General features: G+C 45.3%; 1 pseudogene across 1 annotated transcript; it reads left to right on the top strand.

Moving 5' to 3' along the window:
• The first annotated feature begins 6184 nt into the window (after positions 1 to 6184).
• Slc22a13b (solute carrier family 22 (organic cation transporter), member 13b) lies at positions 6185 to 17386 on the top strand (annotated as a pseudogene). The gene is made up of 6 exons (NR_033303.1): positions 6185 to 6562; positions 7202 to 7305; positions 14924 to 15138; positions 15322 to 15430; positions 16541 to 16756; positions 16954 to 17386. The product of NR_033303.1 is annotated as a solute carrier family 22 (organic cation transporter), member 13b (transcript).
• Positions 17387 to 17633: the final 247 nt, after the last annotated feature.

The following is a 17633-nucleotide window of genomic DNA, read 5'->3' as shown; positions in this document are numbered from 1 at the left end:
AGATTCTAAGCTTCTTAGCATCTTGTCCCCACCTGCTCTGGCTAACTTTCTGATCATACATAATCTTTCCTAACAGAAGTAGCCAACGTCTGTGACAGAGCTGCTGTTTCTTTGAGAGCACAGAGCTTTGGAGCTTGAGTTGAGAGGACTGTATAGCTTGGAACTGCTGCAAGCTTACTTTCAAGACCGCAAATGAAGAAATGAGCTGTGTCATGCGCACAGAGTAGGGCCAGGTACTCAAATGTGGCTATGCCATGTGCAAGGGGTTAGGTCAGGGCAAGAGTAAGGTGGACCTCTGCTTACCTGTTGGAACAGATTGGAGAGTCCCAGGCTAGCTCCTTAGCTATACTTCCTCCTTTGGGTCAGGTCATCTATCCCATGTTTGTTTTTAAAGTAGACTTCAATTTTTAAGATAGTTGGGTAGTTTCACAGCAAAATTAAGTAGAACGTGTTCCCTACACTTGAACAGCCTATTTCTGCCACCAACATTCCATGTGAATTATATTTTTGATGTAAACTATATCTGTGCCCCTAAAATACTCTGTTCTGTCTGGCCTGTCCATGTCTTTCCACACTGACCCTTGGCAGCCAATGTTTTTGTTAGTTGTGGATTGTTTTCATTTTCATGTCACTAACATGGGGTTGAGCCTAGGACCCCATGCTGGACAAGCACTCTTCCTTTGAGCATCCTTACAGGATGCACTAGTCTATGTGTACTTAGGACCAATTACACAGTATGTAGTCTCTTCAGATTGGCTTCTTTCATATCTTTTTACAACAGCTGGAGGTTTTTGTTCATTTTCTGTTGTTTTCTAGCACCGAATTCCAGTGTCCGTACCACAGCTTACCATATCCATCCACTGAAGGGCATGGTTTGTACTTTTAAGTTTGGACAGTTAAAAACAAAGCTCCTGAAATCTTTGTGCAGGGTTTTGTGTGGACATGGTTTCAACTCATTTGACAAATGCCAGTGAACATAATTGCTGGCTTTTAAGGTAAGAGTGTGTTTAGTTTTGTAAGTAAATTGTTAAGCCACTGTTTAAAATAGCTGTACTGTTTTATATTCCTGTTGCTCTACACTCCTGACTGCTTGTGGCGATATTTTTTTTTTTTTTGGTTTTCCAAGACATGGTTTCTCTGTATAGCCCTGGCTGAAACTCCCTCAGTAGACCAGGCTGGCCTCAAACTCAGAAATCCGCCTGCCTCTGCCTCCGAAGTGCTGGGATTAAAGGCGTGCGCCACCACTGCCCGGCCTGCGATATCATATTTTGAATGTAGCTGTTCTATTAGGTATGTAGTAGTTTCCTGTCTTAATTTGCAGTTTCCTAGTGATTATGCTATTGAACATCTTCATGTATGCCAGCTTGCCTTCTGTGTGTTCAGAGACACGGCTATTCAAACTTTCTTATTTTGAAGTAAGCTGAGACTTAGAGAAATATTTGCAAGTAATACCAAAGGTTCAGCTTTATCTACCTTGTTCTCTGAATGTAAATCTCTCTCTTAACTACACACCTATGAAGATTAGGACATTGGCTTTGATAGGACACTGTGAGCTAATGTACAGACTGAGAAAGCTTCAGCTACTTCAGTATTGTGCCTTTTCTGGACTCTGTCTTTACCTTGATCTCTGGCCTGGCTCTGCTGGATCTTTGTCTCTTTTGACCTTAACACTTGTATCAAGCAGTGACTGGTGACTTTGCAGATCTATCTCTCTCTCACTGTGAGAGCATTTATGTAAAGAGTTGGTCAGCTTTTGTGTCCTTATAATCAGTTGCATTTCTTACTGAGTTGTAGGAGTTCCCGCTGAGGATGATGACCCAGGTCTCTAACCCTAGCCCTTGGGCAGCAGTGAGGTAGGGGAGTTGAGAAGTCCCACGGCTACCCTGGAGGCAGGCCAAGATCTGGCCTTGAAACAGATTTTGGGGGGGGGTGGGTTGCGGGGGGATAACAATATTTTCTAGTCTGTGGCTTAAAAATCTCATCCTAACAGTGTCTTTCATAGAGTACAAGTATTTTATGTTCAATGAAGGCCAAGTCATCAATTATTTTATAGGTTGTTACTGATATTTAATATAAAAAGCCACTTGCATGCCCAAAATTGTCCTAGTTTAAGTCAGTATCATCTTCTGGAATGTAACATTTTGTATTTTATATTTAGATTTACAGTCCAATTTAAGTTTTTATATATTGTTTCTGTTTTTCTGTATGCACTGCCTTGCCCACATCATTAGGTAGGGCTTTCTGCACTTCTGCTGGTCTAGGTGCTGCCTGGTTCATGACTGTTTTCTTATTTAAGTTTAATCTCTAAAGCTTTAGGAAGCTGAGGACAACTTCACTGTTACCTCAACACATGATCTGTCTCTTTCTATAGACAGAGGATTGCTGGTGATTTTACTGACACTAAATAGAGAATATATTTATTTCATGTAAAAGTGTCCTGGTGGTTACATTACATTTCTGGATTTTACAGTAATGGGAAAATAAACTAGGATATATATTCCCATTCTCTCTCCCTCTCCCTGTCCTTCCCCCTCCCCCTCCCTCCTCCCCTCCTCCCGAGAGAGAGAGAGAGAGAGAGAGAGAGAGAGAGAGAGCGCACACAAGCATCACAGCGTGTCTAGAGGACAGTGTTGCAGAGGCAGTTCTCTCCTACCTTTCTGTGGGTTCTGGGGATTGAACTCAGGTTGACAGGCCTGCCTGCTGAGTTATTTTTTGAGGTAGTGTTTTAGTTAGGATTTCTATTGCTATTGCTGTACCATGACCAAAAAGCAAGTTGTGGAAGAAAGAGTTTATTGGCTGTATACTTCCAGATCATAGCCCATCATTGGAGGAATTCAGGACAGGAACTGAAACAGGGCTGCAACCTGGAGGCAGGTACTGATGCGGAGTCTTTGGAGGGGACCTGCTTGCTGGCCTGTTCTTTTTTTTTTTTTTGTTTTGTTTTGTTTTTTTCGAGACAGGGTTTCTCTGTAGTCTTGGCTGTCCTGGAACTCACTCTGTAGACCAGGCTGGCCTCGAACTCAGAAATCCGCCTGCCTCTGCCTCCCAAGTGCTGGGATTAAAGGCGTGCGCCACCACCGCCCGGCTCTGTTCTTTTTTTTAATAGAACCTAGGTTCACCAGCCTAGGGATGGCACCACCCACAATGGGCTGGACCCTCCTCCATTGATCACTAATTGAGAAAATGCCTTACAGCTGGATCTCCTGGAGGCATTTCCTCAACTGAGGCTCATTCTTCTCTGATGAGTCTAGCTTGTGTCAAGTTGACAAACCCAGCCAATACGGATAGTAAAGTCTCACTCTGTAGCCTAGGCTGGCCTGGAGCTCACTGTTTATCCCTGGTTGGACTCCAGCTCACAGTGATCCTGCCTCAACCTCCTAAGGGTGCTGTGGCTGAGGTGTGAGACACCATACTTGGCTTGTCCTACCTACCCATTTGCACCATTCTCCTTAAGAAGTACAAGAATCTTCAGAGACCACTTCACCTTTCTCCTCAGGCAGGTGACTGAGTGAGAAAAAGACTTGGGATGAATCAGTGGCCCAGCAAGCTTCTCACCTCTTCAGTCGTTCAGGGTAAGAATACTCCAACTAAGTGTGGGGGAGTGATGGAGTACAGATGGGGCAAGGACTGGTGAGGGAGCCTGAAAGTGCTCTTTTTACATACCGTGTTTGGCTTTGTCACTGTCCTGAGCTGGCCAGCTACGGGCCAGGGCCACCTACCTAACTCTTAGAATGGTTCAGAATTCAGAACATGAAAGTCCCTCTTCCTGTGAATATATAAACAGGGTTGTGTACTGCACATGCAGGCACATATGCTTGTGTGCATGTGTAGAGGTAATGGTAGGGGGAACTTTGTCCTGCGTTGTTATCATTGATTGCTTTGGGTGATTGGGATACACCCAGAGAGCCTGTATTTGTCTTTAATGTAGTAAAATAAGTTTCTAGATTACTAGAAAACTGGTTTCTTCCTTGATTAGAAGTGGAAATAAAACACACACACACACACACACACACACACACACACACACACACACCTACCTTTCTTGTAACACTCTGTGTTCTTGATTTGTCTTTGGTAGTAAAAAGAAAAAAAATAAATAAAATAAATAAAAATAAATAAAAAGAGGGTATGTTTTATCTTTTGTGTGTCTCCTGGGCTGCTTGCTGCTCTGGGATTGGCTACTATTACTACTACCAGAAGAAAAGAAGGTCAGCAGTAGAATAGCAAGGTTCCAGGCCAGAGCTGGGTCTTGGCAGAGTTGGTGCAGGCAGGTTTTTCCTTTGAGGATTTTATGTTTGTATATCTTAGTCATACCCACCTTCTTCTCCCTCCTTACCAGTTTGCCTTAGCACATCTTCCCAAAATCATGTCTTCACTTTCTTGTTGTAGAGGTTTAAGGTGTTGTTATGAAAGATATATGGTATGTGTATGAATGTTTTGCCTGCATGTATGTGTTATGTGTATCATGCCTGCCTGATGCCCATGGAGGTTGGAGAGGACATTGGATACTCTGAAACTGGAGTTACGGAGAGTAGTGAGCTGCCATGTTGGTGCTGGGAACCAAATCTAGGTTCTCTGCAAGAGCAGGAAGTGCTCTTAACCACTGAGCCATCTTTCCAACCCATTGTTTAGAAAAAAGCAAATTACCCACTGACTACACTTAGTAGACATATGAGTGTATGTGTGCATGGGTGTAGGTTCATCTAAGAAGCATGGTCAACCCGTCAGTGGCCACTCCTTCAGAGAAGGGTAGCTCTTTCTGTGCAGCAAACATCAGCTGCTGATAGCGCCTCAGTTTAGGGAGGAAGAGGAGCAGCATACCAGAGCTGCTTTCTCACAGTTACTTAAGAGATATTGATCGACTTTTATCGTCCCTTCTTCCCTAGGCCCCCAGGACTCTGATAAACACTCTTCTACTCTTACCTCCTGTGAGATAAAGATTTTAAAGATTTCCTAAGGTATTTGGCTTTCTATGCTCACCTGTGTTCAGTTGCTAAAATCTGCAGTTTAAAGTATGCAGTCACAAAAGAACAGAGTTCCATTGGTTGGTTGGTTGGTTGGTTTGTTTGAATGGTGAGTAATATTCTGTTGTACTTATGTGCCATATTTCCTTTATGGACACTTTGGTTGTTTCTCTTAATTGTTGGCATTTTTAACTGGCTTAATCCTAAACAGGTCATGTGTAGATAACTACAGCTGCAACAGTCATGTCATGTGCAGAGGTCAGCATTCCACAGTACTCCACACCAAACTTACAAACAGGCTTACACACATTCTGCCCTCTCTTCCGTGATGGTCAGGGAGCCTTGTGGAGAGGCAGAGAGAGAGCTTCCGTCTGGTTGAGCACACACATTGACTTAGTCTGAACAGTTTGAACAGTTAAGTCTCAGTTAACAACTACCCTCTGCAACAAGCTGATTAAACCAGGATTGAGAGCAGCCCAAATTAGGAATAGAAAACACGAGTGTGGAAAAGACAGTTTTCCAGTACAGTTATTTAACAAAATAACACCCATCGATTCTTTCCTAGGGCATGAGACTTTAGTAGCCATGGGGTCTGATCATGTTTACAGTCACAAGCGTAAATTCTGTTCTGTGGAACAGATCTCGGAACCATGTGAGAGCAGTTGGTTAGACCTAGGGCAGTTTTGCCACACTTGCCCCGGTAGGCAGGTAACTGTGTTGCATTGTGCAATGTGAGGTCGAATGCTTGGTGAAACCAGTGATTAAGGAGCTTTTGCTGGGTCCCTGTTATCTATTCCTCACATCTCGTGAGGTTTCGTCTCTGGAAGAGAAGGTCATGTCCCTCCAAAAGCTGCCAACGCTCTCAGAACCAAGTTTTTAGTGATGGGAAAGCAATAGAGGTGACTGTGAGTTGTTGAAGATGTTATAGTTGGAAGTCAGTGAGGAAGGCAGTTTCATCTTTTGAAGACTTTGGCCTGCCTAGAAAGATGTTCTTCTTGTGATGCCTGTATCTGTCACAGTCAATAACATTCTCACGTAAGTGTGGTTTGGGGGTTTTTGCTGTTGTTGTTTCGATATTCTTTCTTGTCAGACTACGGAGGTAAGGTATAAACTGATAAGTGTAGCTGCCTAAAGCTGGGTTAAACATTAATGTAGCTGCCAGCAGGACCCAGAGCAGCAAGCCTGTGTGGTGTTCCTAGACTCAGGAGTGAGAAACAGACATGGCTCAATTTGCACAGGTCATGGCTGAAGTGGGCGACTTTGGTCGCTTTCAGGTGCGGTTGACCATCCTGATGGGCATTCCCAATTTCCTGACTGCATTCTTCATATTTGGCCAGGTCTTCATGGTCCTTGACGAGGCTCACCACTGTTCAGTGTCCTGGGTTAAGAACCACACTTTCAACCTAAGTGCCGCTGAGCAGCTGGCTATAAGCATCCCCAACGACACAGCGGGCAGACCCGAGTCCTGCCTCATGTTCCGGCCACCTCCTGACAGTGCCAGCCTGGAAGACATCCTGAGCCACCGCTTCAATGAGACACAGGCCTGTGACTCAGGCTGGGACTATCCTGAGAACCGGCCTCAGTCCCTAAAGAATGAGGTAGGATGTTCTGCTGTCTGTGTGCCCACTTGTGTGGTGTGTCAGGTACTCTGTCTGACCCTGTGCCTCTGATACTTGCTGCTCTGTATCTTGTTTTTATGTCTGTTTTCTCCTTTGCCAGTCATCCTGGTCCACTCCCCCATTGGGCATCATAGGCCAACCTGTGCCCAACCTTGGGCTCTGAATGCCACTGTAACTTTCTCTGAGTGCTCTGCTGCCCGAGTGGCTGTTGTCTTTGGATGGTCTCTTGTTTGTATCTCTCAGCGTGTCCCTTATCTGCCCAGCTGCCTGCATCTGTTCTTCTCCCTCTTCCCCTGATATGCCTGATTCCCTCCCTTTCTGTCCTACTTCCTGTCTCCTTCTATGTCTCTTTACCTGCCTTACTGCTTGCCCAGAGTGGGTACAACTTCTTCCCAGGTGTGCCTCTGTGCCTGCCTCTGGCTAGCAGTTGACATCCTGTCAGTCAGAATTCAAAGATTGTCTCATGTGTTCCCTTTAAATTTTAAACATTCTATGCTTAATGAATTCCCTATGGTGCTGAGAATTGCCTTGATACACAATGTAGGAACCAAGGGAATTCGATGATAAAGTTGGCCCTGGCTGTTAGACCCAGTCTTACATATCTTGCTTTCCTTTCAGTTTGACCTGGTGTGTGATTGAAAGAACCTGAAGAGGACCTCTCAGTCGGTGTTCATGGCTGGACTTCTTGTTGGAGCCCTGGTCTTTGGGCCTGTCTGTGACTGGTATGTGCTGCTGGTCCGGCGTGCTTTTAGGCTTCTGGTGCTTGCTCAGTTACCCCCTCCCCACCCCCCAGAGCTATACCAGTAGCCATTAAGATAAGTCCTATTGCCTACCTACCAGGGAAAACCCTATCTCCCCACTCTGACAGAGGGCCAGAATAGGCTTGCCGGGGGCTCTCTTGATTCAGTCCTGGGCCAGCCTCTTCACTTCAAATCCTGTCCCCCTGTTACCTCAGGATTGGCCGAAGAGCCAGCCTTCTGCTGCAGCTGCTTCTGTCAGGTACCATAGGTGTGGCCACAGCCTTTGTGCCCAGCTTTGAGCTCTACATGGTTCTGTGCTTCTTCTCAGCTGTTGCTGTTGCAGGATCCATAATGAGCACCATGATTCTGGGTGAGTGTCTGAGCCCTGGAGCCACTTGGACAGTCTGAAACCTGAACTCTTCGAGAGCCCCTGAATGGCCTGTGGGGTTAGTTTCAGACATCTCTACCTATCATATGTCATAGCAGAGCTTTCTATGCTGTGAATGAGGCACAGTGCTACGGACTGGCCTCAGTCAGCCCCCTCAATCCGAGGGAGAATTCAGGGTCCTGGTACAGGTGGGCAGGAGTCTCAGAAGAACTCTAAAGATGAGTGGAAATACAACAATTACTAAATAATAATAATGATGATGCCAATAATAATAACAAGCAAGATTAAATATTGAACCCAATCCAAGTGATTCAATGCCCTTAGGTTATTTTTTTAAATCTCTGGATAATTCATCAATGTTCCCAGTATCCGAAAGGCTTTTGTTAATATCTGAAATTTCTGCCTTTAACTGTTCCATGTCATGTGAAATATCAGTATCTCTCCACACTCCCTGAAAATGAGCCTTAGTCTTTTTCCAACCAGTGGTAGCATTATAAGGTAATGGGGTATACATTTACAGCAAATTCTAAACAAATATATTGAAATGAAGCATGACATTTAGTAGCTAACCTTACCTTAATATTTGCTATATCCTGTCCCATTGCGAAAACTTCTTCTAAAGTGTTAACCTTTGCCTCCAGGTTCTTATCTATAATATGTAGTTCTGACAGAGCAATGGAAATATTCCTATGCATCTCATTAACAAAATGAGCAGTATGTAGCTGCTGAACTCAAGCTGTGGTAGATAATGCAAAAGAAGTTGAAATTGCAATTAAGGCAGTAATCCCTAAAATCAGAGCTGCAACAAATCTCTTAGGTCCAATAAGCTCATTTAACCTTTTCAAAGTTTGCGTTCCCAAATTCTCAAACCAAGGATCACTTCCTAAATCCACAGGCAGCAGAACATAAGCAGGTCTCTTTAACAAAATCATAACAGTTGATTCCTTATCTAAATTAGGATCTACACAATTAGTTAATTGACAAGAATTACAATGCATATGAAAAGATTTGCCAAGATTGGTGATCTTAACTCTGTCAAAACTACCTAACAATATAGCATACGGATAAGGACCACAAGCTTTTACCACTATAGGGGAGTTGGCCTGAGCTTTGGGTTTCTTTAAAAAAAAAATCAAACTAGCAGCAGCAGCAGCAAATTCTAAACAAGTCTGGTTGAAGAGCAGTAGTATTCTTGCTCATTCTCTGTACCAGGACCCTCCACCTCACGAGTCAGCTTCTTTAGTGGTCCCCAGGTCTACACCAGGTCGGCTCTCGTTGTGCAGTCTGTGGTGGAGATAGGGAGAGTCTCCATTTTGCTTGCACATGTCTGCTTTCCTTGCTTCCTCCTTCTCTGTGCGTCCAATACAGCTTTCTTGTCATTATTGTCAGGGCACTCAGCAACTCACAGGTCAGCCTGTCACACGAATCATTCTGGAAGCTAGCATGCTCCTGCAGCATTCTGTGGAAAAAACACAAACATGCTGTCTTCCCCACATTAAGTACCTGAACAGGATCATGCCATGTGCCAGTAAGTGGATCCTTTCACTTCACCTAGGCATAAGTATGCCTGGATGTAGAGTACTATAAGGAACTCACTCAGCAAGGAGTTCTTTGGCATCCAAATTTCAGCGTCATAGTAAGATGTTAAAAACTTTACTTGGAGATGAAGAAAGATGATTCTACATTAATGTTCTCTTTTGCCAAAGAATTGCTGTGGGCACATTGAGTAACAACTGGAATGAGCAGCTAACAGTTGATTACCACTGATTACAATTGATACCAGTTGATCACAGATGTTTCCTCTACTTTATGTAAAGCCTTTTGTTTTTTACCAGTGAATTTGAGTCTCACTTGATAGCATCTAACAAGGGCTTAAGTCCTCCTGTGGTGAGTTTAAGGTGAGGTCTTAGCCAATTAACATCTCCTGGAAGCTTTTGAAAATAATTTGTAATAAGCAAATCATCTTTTTTTTTTCTTAAATTTTCTGTACCACAGTTTTCCTAGGATAACTAAGATAAAAGATATTGTATCTGAATCTTTTTTGGGGCAACAGCTACTGCCCAAAACTTTAAAGCTCATTGTGTGAGAGCAAAGATTTGAAGTAAACTTCTCTTCAGAGGCATTTGCTAGTAAATTACTTTCCATTTAAGAAACACTATACTTTTGGTATAGCATTGGAAATGTAAATGAGCTAAATACCTAATAAAAAATGGAAAAAAAAAAAGAAACAATATACACTGAACGATTCAAAGTCTTAGCTTCTTGTATTGAAGCAGAGACTAAAAATTTTTTTCTTACATAATGTAAGGCTATATTAGCCATACCTAGAGGCAAAATTTTCTAGTGATCAAGCTCACTAGAAGCAAACCCTTTATAATTATCAGGATGCAAAGGAAAAAACAAACTTTCAAATCTATACTAATTTTAATGGAGTAGGCAAGCCAGCTTGTAATGCCATTATAAGTTCTACAGCCTGATTGACCTTCTATAAATCTTGAGTTTAGACTTTATTTTGAACAACACCTGGATAGACCTGTATTGTTTAAGTTAAAAAAAAAAAAATATTCCCTGGAAGGCAGGGAGAGGTGAGGTCCCAAGAACTTCACTAGGCACAGTTTGTAAAACAAAAGAAAACTCACACAAACTTTAATGAGGCTGCTCTGAGCTTTGCATTAACTCAAATGTAAATATTTTTTTAATCTGAGCATACTGCCTGAGTCCTGACCCAAAGATTATACCTCCTGTAGTAAGGACAGATTCCAGGGGAACAATTCGACTGTCTATCAATGCCTCTAATTTTGGACAGTCTTTCTTAAGACGACTTAAAATTAAAACATTCCTTATAACTTTAGTGCTGTGAAAGCATTGCTTGTACTGTAGTCTCCTGCCAGGCAGCAACCATAACCAAACTGTACGAAGGTCTAATTTCTGTACAAAGACAAACTTACCTAGATAACTCTCTGCTTTTGCTTTATATGGCTGGATGGCCAAAGTGAGCTGTATGAGCGCTCTCATAAGATGATTACTCTTGTAATAATCTTAATTAACAATATATGGGTGAGTAAAAACTCTTTTTTTTGTTTGTTTTTTTTTGTTTGTTTGTTTTGGGTTTTTTTCGAGACAGGGTTTCTCTGTGTAGCCCTGGCTATCCTGGAACTCACTTTGTAGACCAGGCTGGCCTCAAACTCAGAAATCTGCCTGCCACTGCCTCCCAAGTGCTGGGATTAAAGGTGTGTGCCACCACCAGCCGTCCCTAAGTAAAAACTCTTAAATTTGCGATCAAAGTGCAAACTGCAGTCAATGGAACATTGGCAATTTTAACCATAATTTTTAAGTTTCTAACACTTTTTGGTAAGCAAAACCCAATTTTAAACAATTTATTAATCAATACCAGAAACATCACTATCACGTTACGAAGTTTGGCTGCCAGTTCACATATATGAATGCATGACAGTGTAAATTTTAATGCTTTATTAAAGAGATATTGTTTTGAATCTTATCTCTTATAAGTCTGGTTTCTAGGATAAGAATTACATAAGGCCGGGTGTGGTGGTGCACGCCTTTAATCCCAGCACTTGGGAGGCAGAGGCAGGTGGATTTCTGAGTTCGAGGCCAGCCTGGTCTACAAAGTGAGTTCCAGGACAGCCAGGGCTACACAGAGAAACCCTGTCTCAAAAAAACAAAGCAAAAAAACAAACAAACAACAAAAAAAGAATTACCTAAGATAGTCTCTCAATTAGAAATATCCTTAGAGTCCTAGCTTTTTGGACTGGTCATGCCACAGTGCTGTGGTTTTAAAATGACTCCAGCCCTGAGTTGCCACGTTCAAGCTAACTTTCTTGTTACCAATGTTACACCTTTTTAATCGAACCCAATAACTTATAAGCCAATACTCTATGACCAAGACATGCAGAGCATATTTAAGACCAGCCAAAAACCAAATGAAGCGGCTACACGAATCTTATAAATTCAGACCAATTAAAGAATTTTACTTTTTCTAGCTATAATTTCAAGATAAAAAGCACTTTGTCATTTGCTGAACCCAAGAATCACAATTGCTGAGAATCTTTTAGGAAAAAAAACACCAACTATCAGCTTATTTGCCTTAGAACTAAGAAGTTGCATACTCCTTTATAAAAACAGTTTTTCAGCAGGGCCTCTCCTGCTGTGCTTGATTCTTGGCTAAGGTGCCGGGCAACTTTTAGCATCCACTGTACAAACTGAGACTGAATTAAGAGATGGATAGTCAGCAGATAAAGTTTTAACCAATTTTTTCTTTTACTCTTTTCAACATGAAACATAGAACAACAGTCATTCATACAGCTAAATAAAAACATACATGAACTGACACATGGACAGATTGGTGCACCAAGGACAGGCAATACAAAGAGGGTAGAGAACTCGATGTAACCAAAACTAAGGATGTCTCCTGTAGGGGCCAGAGAGGAAGCAGGACGTCTCCCGATTTCCCTCTGTCCCTGGGAGAGTTCCAAAATCCACTTTCCGTTTTCTTTTCCTTTTCTTTCTATGCCTCCTTATAAGAGGCAGCTTGTCAAACCAGGATTAAAGCCCAGAATTCCCTAACAAGCATCCAAAGCTTCCAGTTTATTTACTCTAAGGGCAATTCTCCGAGCAAACACACAATCGCTATACACCAAATGTCCAAAATAACCCAAAGGTCTACCATGCTGAATCTTTTCTGAAGCCACCATCAACCCACACTTAGTCAAACATTTTACAGCCATCTGTAAAACCTGCTCTGTCTGCTCTTTCAATTTCTGTAACCAACAAAAACACCATCCACAAAATGAATTATGTATGTTTGAGGATATGATTTTCTCACTTCTAATAAAGCCTTATTTGCAAATGTTTGGCAGAATGTAGGATTGTTGAGTTATAACTAAGGTAATAGTAAGATTTGAGCTATCCTTTGACTTTTATGAAGTCTCTTTTAATGCTTTAACCATAACTTTTAATTTCACCTAAAGTATCAGAATCCACAACTTGAAGTTTTTCTTATAACTGGGGCTGTGTCCTATAATGAGGCCCACAGTTCCTGAACGGGGCTAAGAGGGCGCCGCTTATCTAGTTTTTTGTTTTACCTGCTTCTTTAGTGAGCAGAGTCCCATCTTTATGGGACTTGGATTTACATTCATTCCTCCAAGGTTCTCTTCACCACAGCATGGGCAGAGACATGGAGGAAGACCCTTCCTGTTTCCTGAGGGATTTTGACAGTCCTTCCTCAGGTGTCTCAGTTTTCCACAACTGAAACATGTAGCTTCATTCCCCTGAGAATGCTTTTCATTCTCACAGGTGCTCTTAACACTGGCGCTGAGTTTCTGTCTCTTCATTGCTACAGCATAGGCCTTTTGCACTACAGCTGGTGAGGCATCTAAACTTGCTTTAATGTCAGACTGCCCCATGGTAAAACTTACTCGTCCTCCTCAAACTGATGATTCTTTATCAGCCGGTCCGCAGCACCCAGACGAGATCCTATCCTTGCCTGAGGAAAAAGAAGAAAAAAAAAAAGAAAAAGAAATAAAGTCTTACCTGTCTGGGCTCCTTGTTTGGGCGCCATCTGCCATGCACTGGCCTCAGTCTGAGGGAGAATTCAGGGTCCTGGTACAGGTGGGCAGGAGTCGGTGAAAAGGTGACAAACAGACTCGGACACAGAGAGAGTGCTGCATCTGAATGTAATTTCTCAAAGGGAGCATCAGACTTATAAGCGACAAAACAGAGGAATGCATACATAAAAGCTAACAGGAACCAACTGGGATAAAATCAATGTTAACAACTGGGATCAAAAGCAGCCCCACCTAAGGTCAGCTTAATCTTAGAAGTCAGGGGCAAGGGCTTCATGCCCTTGCCATAGTTCCAATTCTAGGCTACTGTATAGCCCGCCTTTCCCCTAGGCCATTGTAAATTCCTGTGTGTTGGAGTGACTCAGCTATCTATTGCTCTAAGTATTTACTCTAGATCCTTCTTAGACCACAGCCTTCCTTCTTCCTAGGCCACTGTAAATCCCTGTGTGTGGGAGTGACTCGGCTATTGTTCTAAGTATACTACGTAGACTAACCCTGAGATTACTAGCTATATTCTAGTAAATTGTAATGCCTGATTTCTTTCACTGTCTCTTACAATACTAGAGGTAATTCTAAATGTTACTGAATAGGTAACATTCTTATTGTATTCCAATGCCAGGGTCGTCTCAAGGAGTGCCTAGGACGTTGGAACATTGGTGGAGGCTAATCTAATTTAGCTATATGTCAAAAACCAATCCTTAGAGGCTCAGTGCTTGCCATGATGCCATCTGGTTATCAACAGAGAGTGAGGAGATTCAGTCCAGACTCAACATTTGTTTTCAGTATCAGAGTGGGTGGGGCCATCCCGGAGAACACAAGCCGTGGTCCTGGCCCAGAGTCACGCTGCCCTTGGGCAGATGGTGTTAGCAGGACTGGCCTATGGTGTCCGCAACTGGAGACTCTTTCAGATAATAGGCACTGCACCCGTCTTACTGCTCTTCTTCTATTTCTGGTGAGGAGACCCTTGCCAGTGACAGGCCTCTGTGTCAGGACACAGGGCCCAGTAAAGGGAGCTGGTGGAGCTGGGATGGGAGGGTCAGTGTGCACTGGAATTCTGGGCGGCTGCACAATGCCTAAGACCCCAGCATCATGGCCATGCGTGGTTGACAGGGTTCTGCCAGAATCTCCACGGTGGCTTCTGTCCCAAGGAAGGACAGAAGAGGCCAAACAACTGGTCCAGAAGGCAGCCTTGGTGAACGGCCGGCCACTTTCCCCGGAGCTCCTGAACCAGGTACCTGTGAGCAGGTGAAGGCACACCCCAACTCAAGCCAATCTCCATGCCTGAGTCCTGGCCCCTCACTCTGCCCTTCTTGTAGCTGGTCCCTGAGAAGACAGGCCCCTCGGGGAACGCCTTGGACCTTTTCAGACACCCTCACCTCAGGAAGGTGACTCTGATTCTCATAGCTGTCTGGTAAGTGTCCAGGACCTTGTCCCTCTGTTAGGACAGACCCAGAAGGCACTTGTGTTCTTCTGCTGTGTGTCACTGGAGGGGTGGACACAGGCTCTAACTGTGACGGTTTCTCCTCAGGTGACCCACGTCTCCTGGTCTGAACGCATTAAGCCAGGATGTTCCTTTGGGTGTGACCTGATGTACACCTAGCAGTGACAAGGATGCTTGGGTACTTTGTAGGTTTGTGGACAGTCTGGTGTACTACAGCCTCAGCTTCCAAGTGGGGGACTTTGGCCTGGATATCTATGTGACACAGCTGATATTTGGAGCAGTGGAAATGCCTGGCCGCTTCCTCAGTGTCCTCATGATGGAGAAGCTGGGTCGCAAGTGGAGCCAGCTGTGTACTCTGACTCTGGCTGGCATCATGTACATCATTATCATCTTCATCCCAGGAGGTACCAGGCTGTTTCCCAGCCTCTTCCTCCCTGCCATGGCTAGATCCATTGCCCTTCCCTCTTCAGGACTAAGTTTCCCGGGGTGTGGGTATAGATGGTGAGGCACTTGAGTAGACACGGAGGTGTTGAGGCTTAGGTGATGGCTGTCCTTCTCTGTGTGTGTCTGTCCTGCTCGTCCTCCAGATCTTCCCACGGTGGTCACTGTGCTGGCTGTGGTGGGGAAGTTTGCCTCGGCTGCGGCCTTCACCATCTCCTATGTGTACACTGCTGAGCTCTTCCCCACCATCATCAGGTAAGAGCTGCTGGCTCACTTTTGATCCTTTGCTCTGGGATCTAATTCACTCAGTAAGTCTGCCCCTCTGTTATCAGCCCACAGCCAGCCAGTGAGCTGCCTACAGGGCCTAGGAAGTCTAGTGCCATTCACCAAGGTGCCACTTGTGGTCATAGGCAGGCCCTGGCCATGCCAGAGCTTGAATGTGGGACAGAAGTAAGACCGGAGAGGAGAGGAAGGAATGCTCCCAGGGGAGGAAGGGGTGCTCCAGGGGAGGAAGGAGTGCCCCCAGGAGAGGAAGGAGTGCTCCCAGGAGAGGAAGGGGTGCTCCCAGGGGAGGAAGGGGTGCTCCCAGGAGAGGAAGGAGTGCTCCCAGGAGAGGAAGGAGTGCCCCAGGGGAGGAAGGAGTGCTCCCAGGGGAGGAAGGAGTGCTCCCAGGAGAGGAAGGAGTGCTTCCAGGGGAGGAAGGAGTGCTCCCAGGGGAGGAAGGAGTGCTCCCAGGGGAGGAAGGAGTGCCCCCAGGGGAGGGAGGAGTGCCCCCAGGGGAGGGAGGAGTACCCTCAGGGGAGGGAGGAGTGCCCCCAGGAGAGGAAGGAGTGCTCCCAGGGGAGGAAGGAGTGCTCCCAGGGGAGGAAGGAGTGTTCCCAGGGGAGGATGGAGTGCCCCCAGGGGAGGAAGGAGTGCCCCAGGGGAGGAAGGAGTGCTCCCAGGAGAGGAAGGAGTGCTCCCAGGGGAGGAAGGAGTGCTCCCAGGGGAGGAAGGAGTGCCCCAGGGGAGGGAGGAGTGCCCCCAGGGGAGGGAGGAGTGCCCCCAGGAGAGGAAGGAGTGCCCCCAGGAGAGGAAGGAGTGCTCCCAGGGGAGGAAGGAGTGCTCCCAGGGGAGGAAGGAGTGCCCCCAGGGGAGGAAGGAGTGCTCCCAGGAGAGGAAGGAGTGCTCCCAGGAGAGGTGCACTCCAAAGGGGAAAGGGAGTTTGAGTCTCTTGAGTGACAGGGGGAAGACAGAGGGGGCTGGCTGGTCCTGTAAGCTCTACCCTGTCTAGACCAAAGGTGGCTGAGACCTGGGCCCTCACAGCTGTGGACAGAGTGTAGCTTCCATTAGTGGGTGGAACCTCAGCTTGTGCTCTTTCCCCAGGCAAACAGGCATGGGGTTGGTGAGCATGTTCTCCAGGGTCGGTGGCATCATCACACCCCTTGTGATGCTGCTGGAACAGTACCACCAGGCGATTCCCATGGTCATCTTTGGCAGCCTCCCCATTGGAGCAGGCCTACTGTGCGCTCTTCTTCCTGAGTCCCGGGGCCAGACCCTGAAGGACACCCTCCAGGACCTGGAGCAGGGGCTCCCTGCAGGGTAATCACAGACTTGCTGGCCTCTCCCCAGGCCCAGTCCTCCCCACTACCTTTACTCTATCTGTTACTGGCTATCATAGCACCACAGCTGTCCGCCTGGCTTTAGAGCACATTTTCCCTTCTTTAAGCAGGGGATGCTAAGAGAACCATCTCGCACAATGTGTTGGGTAGCTGCTGACTGTCTTTTGTTCCCTGCAGGTCCCACAAAACAGCACCCCAAAGACAAGACATGGAGGCTTCGGGAAGAACTTCCAGTGTGAGGGTGGCTGTTGTGAAGAGCTCGTACTTCTGACTGTGGCTGCTGAGGGCCAGCCTATCAAGAGCAGAGGACAGGTTTCTGTTTTGTCACACAAGCTGCATTCCCAGACCTGCCTTTGGGGTCTTTGTAGGCATTTTCTCTTCCATTTCTTAGGGGTTATCTATGTCTAGGAGAGATAGTTCCATTCTGTAATGCTTAATTTTCATTGTCACCCTGACCGGATGGGAATCGCTAAAGGAGGAGCATCTCTGGGTGGTGTCTGTCAAGGTGTTGTCAGAAGTTTAACTGAGGAGGGGAGACTGTCCCTGAACATGGGCAGTATCCTATTGGCTAAGGTCCTGAACTAAATAAATAAAACCATGAAGGGAACTGAGACCAGAGTTGTACTGTCTACTTCCTGTCACGTGACAGCACTGATTAAACTGTACCCTCACACTGTAGAGCCGGGTTGGTTCTTCTTCCTTCAGCTGATTTGATATGTTGTCACAACAGAAAAAAGGACCATAGAGAATTGGGACAGAAGTTTTGAGCTTTCTGTGACAGATCTGATCATGCAATTCTTAGGCCTTTAGGGAAAGGTTTGCAAAGAGAAGTATGTAAACTTGTAACTTTGAGCCAT

This window comes from Mus musculus, chromosome 9, assembly GCF_000001635.26.
Source record: "Mus musculus strain C57BL/6J chromosome 9, GRCm38.p6 C57BL/6J".
NCBI classification, from domain to species: domain Eukaryota; kingdom Metazoa; phylum Chordata; class Mammalia; order Rodentia; family Muridae; genus Mus; species Mus musculus.
Note: the sequence above shows the minus strand (reverse complement) of the source record. Positions and strands in the feature narration are given on the sequence as shown.